Below are 7,375 nucleotides of genomic sequence, written 5' to 3'. Positions count from 1 at the left end.
CGTAATCATTCGGCCCACACTGAGAGGAAAATTATTACCCGCGGGGAGAATTAACGGTAGAATGAATAGGAGCTCGAGATTGCGAGGGAGTCTATCCGAACGGAAAGTTGCTAATAGCGTTTAAGGAAAAGAAATAATTAAAGATGGAGCATAATCAAATTGGACGGTAGGTAAAGTGAGTCAGAAATAGAAAGTCGGCGGGGATGGGGCCGGGGAACGAAGAATCAGCGGATAAAAAGGTGGCTGGCGCAAGCAAGAAAGGTCGAGTGAAAATAAAGAACCGGGAATAAATTTCCCCTGGATCTACGGCCACTGTGGCTAAAGGGAAACGTTATTTTGGATAGGAGGGATGATACCGCTTGGGAACCAATTGCTCCTGCAGTCGTTTGTTTAGTCCAAAGTCTCAATTACTAGGAACGTTGTTTCTTTTACCTGGAAATCGACTGAACCGCGTGTAATTATAAAAAAACCGTACTTCGCAAATCTTTGGAAAGAATACCGTATAAAGAGAAAAATAATGTAAAATATTCGAAGAAAACGTATAACAGAAATATAATCATAAAAATTGGTAAAACACGAAATTCTGTAGTACGAGGTAAAAATATCAGTAACCCAGGTTTTATTTGTCGAAAGAATGTTAAAAATGAACTATAGACAATTGATGCCTGAGAAATAGTGGGTTCTAAGCGAGAAACACGTTTTACGGAGTAAAGTGATAAAGAAAATTACTGTAAACGTGTTACTTGCACAAAGCCGTAAATAATCCGCTCGTCCCTTATCGTTATTCCTATCTCTTAATTAAAATTTATCGCCACAAAGAGATGCGCCCGGTTATTTCGACTAGAGGCGGGTAAGTAAAATTATTGTAACCTTATTAGCAGCGAAGAACCTTTCACGGTGATATTTTGTAATTTAAATTTGCATTTCTCCGTGTTACATTATTTCCGTATTATTCAAATTACATAACTCATTTCAATTAGACGGTTTTGTCTGTGCCCTCCCTTACGGCCCGCCCGCGCCCTCCGTCCTCGCTGGTAACTCATCCACTTTCCTCGTTAATTTTCAAGTTATCATCGTCGGTCTGATTCCATCCCGGCCGCCTCAATCTTTGCCATTTTGTCCATTCACGTTCCCAAACTTTCGCGAATAATATTTCCTTCGTTTCTCCAAGATATTCTTAAACTTCACTCATCCCCTGAAGCCCTTCCTTCAACCGCCAGTATCTTTACACATTAGAAAATCCTCTTGAGCTTTCTAAACTTTCCGGTGAAGCCAATTTGTCCCGCATGACCTGCCTTTTCGTGTTTCCGCGAGTTTCCCGTTACTTGTTGTTTAATTAATTCGTTTAACTGTCACGTCAGCCCGTTAGAGACACCGCACAACCGCTGACGGACAACGCTTAGATCGTCTGTTACGTAACACTCTAAAATTACTCTCCTGTCTCATTATCCTTTTCCACGAATAAGGTCACTTAAATATCATACGTCGAACTGAATAAGGAAAACATTGTTTCCCAGAAAAGATTTAAAAACTTTCAGAAAACCTTCCTGTAAGAAACTGGATTGCGCGAAATGATCCTAAATACTGACAAAAACAGGAAAACCACATACCGATCTCCCCTTATATAAACAATTTATATCAAACAACCTTTTGCAGATGAATGTCGACATTTAACCGAGATTAAACTTTCTTTGGAACACTGAGTTGCGATTTAACAACTCAAATAGCAAGCGATCAGTGCATAGTTTTCTTTGTCTCTATTATCTAAGCATCCAATATATAATTTGACAGAATCTGCCGAAAATGTTGTATACTTCAAAGAATCTTCGTCCGCAAGGGGTTAAACTATTCAATCGCATCTTTCAGTTTCCTCGACTTCAGATATTAAAACCCGAAGTCAACAGCGTTTGTTGACAGCCAAATGTTTCCTAGCAAAAATACTCCATACACTTTCTCATGAAATAAGGTCAACATTCCCCGAAACTAACGAGAAATTGCACATAAATTAAAGAAATAGGCTATTTTATTTGAACATTCCACATATTAATGCATCATACAAAACTTAACGTTAAATACTATACTTCATAATTTTGCTGTACCAAATCGAACAGCGACTGAGAAACGCCTACGAAGTGCAAAGAGTTAATTATCAACTAGAAGCTGATCGTCTTGAACCTTTCAATCCCCGAACACCGTGGTCACCCGCATCGACTCGCGTCCCACGTCATCCTCGGGCCACGTCCTACCTAGTATACGACGGCACGTCCGGCCGTCGGAAAAAAGTCGATCGAACGTTCAGCAATTCAGACAAAAATAACGCTGATATCCGATCACAATAGGAGTACAATGGACATAGGGGACGATGACTACCCCGGCTTGGGGCACTCAAAGAAATTGGCTGGTGGTTTCCTGACCCCGGTCGGCCGGACCTTAACGGATAGTTGGAAACTCCGGGAGCAGGTGGCTTTCGAATCGTTCTCCGAATCAGACCGCTTCAACAACCCCTTCCCTCCGCCGCCCGACTGCTTCAGGTTCCCTGGTTCTCTATCCTCTGACTTTCAGTGTCGGCGCGGTAGGGTGCGGGTCAGACGAAAGAACGGTTCGCCGGTCATTCTTTTCGCATTGCATCCGACAAAGAAGTTACTGGCTGCTGAGAGTTTCTTTAAATCCCGAATACTTTTCTCGCCTTTCCCCGTGTAGATGGCCCGCGCTCCACCCTTGATCGTCTGTCGCCAGTCTCTGAACACGCCGCCATCTCCAACCCCTGGCCATCTCCCTCCTCGCGCCGCTACCCCGTCCACAGCCGGCAAGACTCAGGTCCCATAGCTGATCCCTCTCGCGTTGACTCCAAGTTTTTTCTTGTAAACACGATTCGACGACGACGAAGACTACGACTACGACTACGGTGTTATCGGGAGGATAACCGTGGCGTGCTTTTATCGCGACTCGTTTTTCTCGCCGGTAGTTCGGGAACTAGGAGCTCGGGATTCTCCGGTATCACCTAAGATCGTTTGCCGAGATATTAACACGGGAGATGGTGGATCCAGTAGGACAATTCCCCACCTCGAACGGTTCTGCTGATGTCGGACTGTGGGGGACCCCTCGGAATTTGACGATTGCTTTTTCCACGACGCGATGCGACGCTGCGGGAGGGTTTTGTTCGCGCGATTGTACGCTGAATGGGACGCCGGAATTTCGGGTATCTAAGTATCTTTGTTATTTATGGTGTAAGAATTGAGTCCTCCTTGATTTGCGACGCTCGGTCGCGAACTGGGGGCGTTTTATTTCAGATAAAATGGTATGTCGGCGGGAATAACTGTTCTACTTATATGCTACTTGAAATAGAGCTTCGGTGTGTTGATCGTTATAGAAGAATAAACGTTTATTTTCGTATCATGTAAAAATAGAGTTACGCTTTTGTAATTATAAAGGCCATGAAAATATAGTAGAGAGAGAAATCTGTTTGTAATGCTTAAAAGTAGTTTAACTTTACTTTAAATTGATTCTTTTATCAGGATATCAATAATTTAGAATTCATAATGGATGAAAGAAATATTATGATTTTATGTTTATGTTAATAGAATAGATGATGAGGATACTATGTTCTATTTCTGAAACTGTTCAGCAACAGCTGTCACGGGAATTGATGATTGTATTACGGAAGAACGACGTTCCTACGTGAAAAAACTACGCCTAGAATATGTAATAAAATTCCTCCTAATTGGCTTTGTTTTCGAGAAAATTTAGTTTAAACTTTATACGAATACAAGCGCGCTGTAAAACAGTGGAGAACGCTCGAGAACTGGAGTGGCGTAAGGGGAACGCGATTCGCCATTCGCAATTGAATTCTTCAGTGCTCTCGTAACTGCGCCAAATTTAAACTCGATTCTGCCATCGCGATGCTCCTCATACACACTGCTCCGACAGGAATATCTTAATGTCGTTAAGGAAAAAAACTACTCACCGGATATTTAACAGCCCTTTTAATCGGCACATATGGAAACAAGAAAAATGTCCGACTCGTTTCTCGCGTGTATACTCTTCTCCAAGTTCAGCAACACGGAAACCATCGGGCAGAATGTTATCGTCTAAAATTAACACAGGTAAAATCAATAGTTGCGACGCAGTTACAAAACCGGCTCGCTGCCGCTTCGGATTCTGCACAACTTTTAAATATGTTCATAAACTGTTCGGTGCATCAAGCGGTGATTAAATTCGGCTTTCGTTCCGCGCGTGTTACGAAATTAAGCGAAAAAGCTTGCGCGTGTATCGAAATTCATGCAGAAGAAAGCCGGATAGGTGGAAATTGCGGGGCGCACGCAATCATAACTTGAAATAGCGCGTTCAGCAACGGTAGGTACCAGAGCGCCCAACCGTAGCATTAAATTCTCCCAAAAAACGGGACACCGATAGAGGGAAGTGAAATTGTAGCGAACCTGTTTGTACCGCCGCCCGAAATTCGGAAAATTTAGAAAAATAACGGCGCATCATACGCGCGTGCATGTATTGTTAACCCGGAACGGAGGTTCACGCATGCATTGTTCAGCATACGGCTGCGATTTATGATCATCAGAATACAATACATTTGGCGGGCATAAATATTTATAAGTTAAATATATTCTATGTTTTGTTCGCTCAAACTGTTGAACCGTGTTAAAAGTATTGAATCACAGCGTTGAAATTAAAAAGTTACATTGTGAACTATTGGGAACTGGATATCTCCTATTTCTGATATATCATCGTTTCGAAATATTTCGAATAATACCCGATTTTCTAGCATCAATTCCATCGATTTTATTTTTCTTACAATCGATCACGATTCCTAGCATTTTCAAAAATTCAACACATTTCATTCTAACCCAAATAGTGTCTTTTTCGTGTACACGAAAATGTATGAAACGTGCAAGTCAGCAACTGCAAGAACGAAGAAATTCATCGGGAGATAAGTACGCATTTTTCGGAAAATCTGGGTCAAAATTATACTCTTCGCCTTCGCGAATTAAGGTTACGAACTTCTCATGATATCCTGAATAATATTACTGCATTCCGTGGCAACGCAGCTAGCAAATATAACCCTGGTTAACTCCAAAATTCATGGTTTCCTTCACGGAGCGTAGTCACCGAGTCCGCCGCCGCTAGTTCTTCAGCGAGGACAATAGACCCTGATCAATCTACTCCGGCAAACACCATACATTATTTCCAACGTCACTTAAGCAGAAACCGCCGTATTCGGTTACCCTGCGCGATACAGGTTCAATAAACTGGTAACTAGCTTGCGGATCTCGGTGAATTTATAGCTTACGAAAATCTTCGCGCTCTGTGAACACGATTATCTAAAACGACGCATCTCGCTCGAATATCTAATTCGAATTTTTAAATTTCAATTTTAATGCACATAATTCACGTATACTGTGATTAAAATGATTTAAACTAAAGAATACAATCTGGAACACTCTTATAATGACCTACATTATTTACAGGTATAAATTAATGTAAGTAGAAACACGTGTATACGGTCAGTAAGGTGTTTAAAGTAAAAGGATTCTAATTGACGTATCTTTATTTAGAGAAATGTTTAACAGAGACTGCAATTCATTTTAATCACTGTTTACAGAAATGTTCAAACAAAGGTATTCGTCTGCGTAAGTATTCAAAAGTAAATAAAGCGACGAGTTGAGTCTAGCGAGGAGATCGGCTTATTTTCGTAAATAAAATAGGAATATAAACGGTGTTGCGTGTGGAACACGAAATAACATGTAGTTTCATCTGCAATAATTAATCATCATTTGTCGCTTCTCTTTAGTTGCCGACGGCTCTTTTCTCTTCGGGCCAAACTTTACGTGACTCGAGGTTGTACCGGATGCGCTGGACACGCGTGCAGCGGCCTATTACGTGAAAGCATGTTGCACGTGGAAAGAATAGGTGGAACCAGTCTACGGCTCTCAAAGAATTGCGGAATTTATTGTGAATTATTCCAGACAGCATTATCGCTCTCCAGATATTGCTTTGTACTTTATGATCCGCAGAGTTATATCGTGGTATTGGATATATTCCGATAGTGTCGTTTTCATTATCAATTACTTCGGAAACAATTATTTCGGAATTAGCTACGAACACAGGTGAAAATATTCCCTAAACGTTGTATCGATGTTAGTACACTTATTTCTATAAAATATTACTAATATTATTTCTTAACAAGTAAATTCAATAGAATAACGGTTATTATTATATTTTAATGAAATCGGTATATTAATTAATACATCAAACTTGGTTAATTTGTCGATGAATATTAAAAAATACATTTTAATATCAAACATTCCAACCGTGTTTTTCTCCCGGGAAAAGGGGGTAACATAAATAAAACATATATACCTCGTTTCCGCGGAGCTTTGTTTAAAAAAAAAAGTCATTTGTTGCGCTCCCGCTTATCTCCAAGAAAGCGTGTAAGTAATCCGGACGTAACGACGCGGCCATACCGCGGCATACAAATTTGAGAAAAACGTTCCGCGGTCGCGGTGGAGGGGGTAATTGTCACAATTTTGCGTTTGTTACTGCTCGAACTTTTTTTTCTCTGTTCGCGACGGCGACGAAAGTTCGCCGCGACCTTAACAATACAGTATTTACGACACAGTAGAGCGTTCAGAATTCCATGGACGCGGCACGGAACGTTATATTCTAATGAATGCGACTGCAAGGAATCAAGAAACCATGAACTGTTGATTTGTGTTGCGCACGGCTGTCGAGGCGGAGTGGGGGGAAACAGAAAGAGCTCCGAACTAGTCCGCGAAAATGAACCTCGGAATTCTAATTCCTGAGCACATTACAGCGTTTGGTCCGCGTCGAGTGGAAAAAAGAATGTTTGTTTTGAGACGTCATTTCGAAGAAGTGGTTTTTCGACGGTCGTTTAAATATGCCGCGTCATTATGATGGTCGTGCGCCGAATGATGCATTTCACGTGCAAACACACGTTATGCTTTTCTATATCGCTCTCCTGCTGGAATAATCGCAACTACGAGTTTTGTGTTTCTCTGGAGAAGCGAGGAACTTGAGCCTCGATTTGTACAAATTTTATTCATTAGTGACATTTTGTTCATTTCTAGCATTTAGTCCAGAGAAATGTTTAAGAAAGTTTAATAAGATTATTATCTTCTTTAGAATATGATTGAAACTGTAATTGGACAAAGAAGTTTACTTTTGTTTCTACTTCCAATGAGTTGTATAAAGATCCGCAGAATAGATACGCGTTGATATAATATAAACCCAATGATAGTCTCTGCTATGGAACACTGTTAAATCTATTCCATTATCGCTGACGCTATTTATTGTATCAAAACTGTAACGTCAGCCGATCGAATGTCAGTCACTTTACAGAACA

Source organism: Nomia melanderi, chromosome 3 (genome assembly GCF_051020985.1).
Source record: "Nomia melanderi isolate GNS246 chromosome 3, iyNomMela1, whole genome shotgun sequence".
NCBI lineage: Eukaryota > Metazoa > Arthropoda > Insecta > Hymenoptera > Halictidae > Nomia > Nomia melanderi.
Note: the sequence above shows the minus strand (reverse complement) of the source record.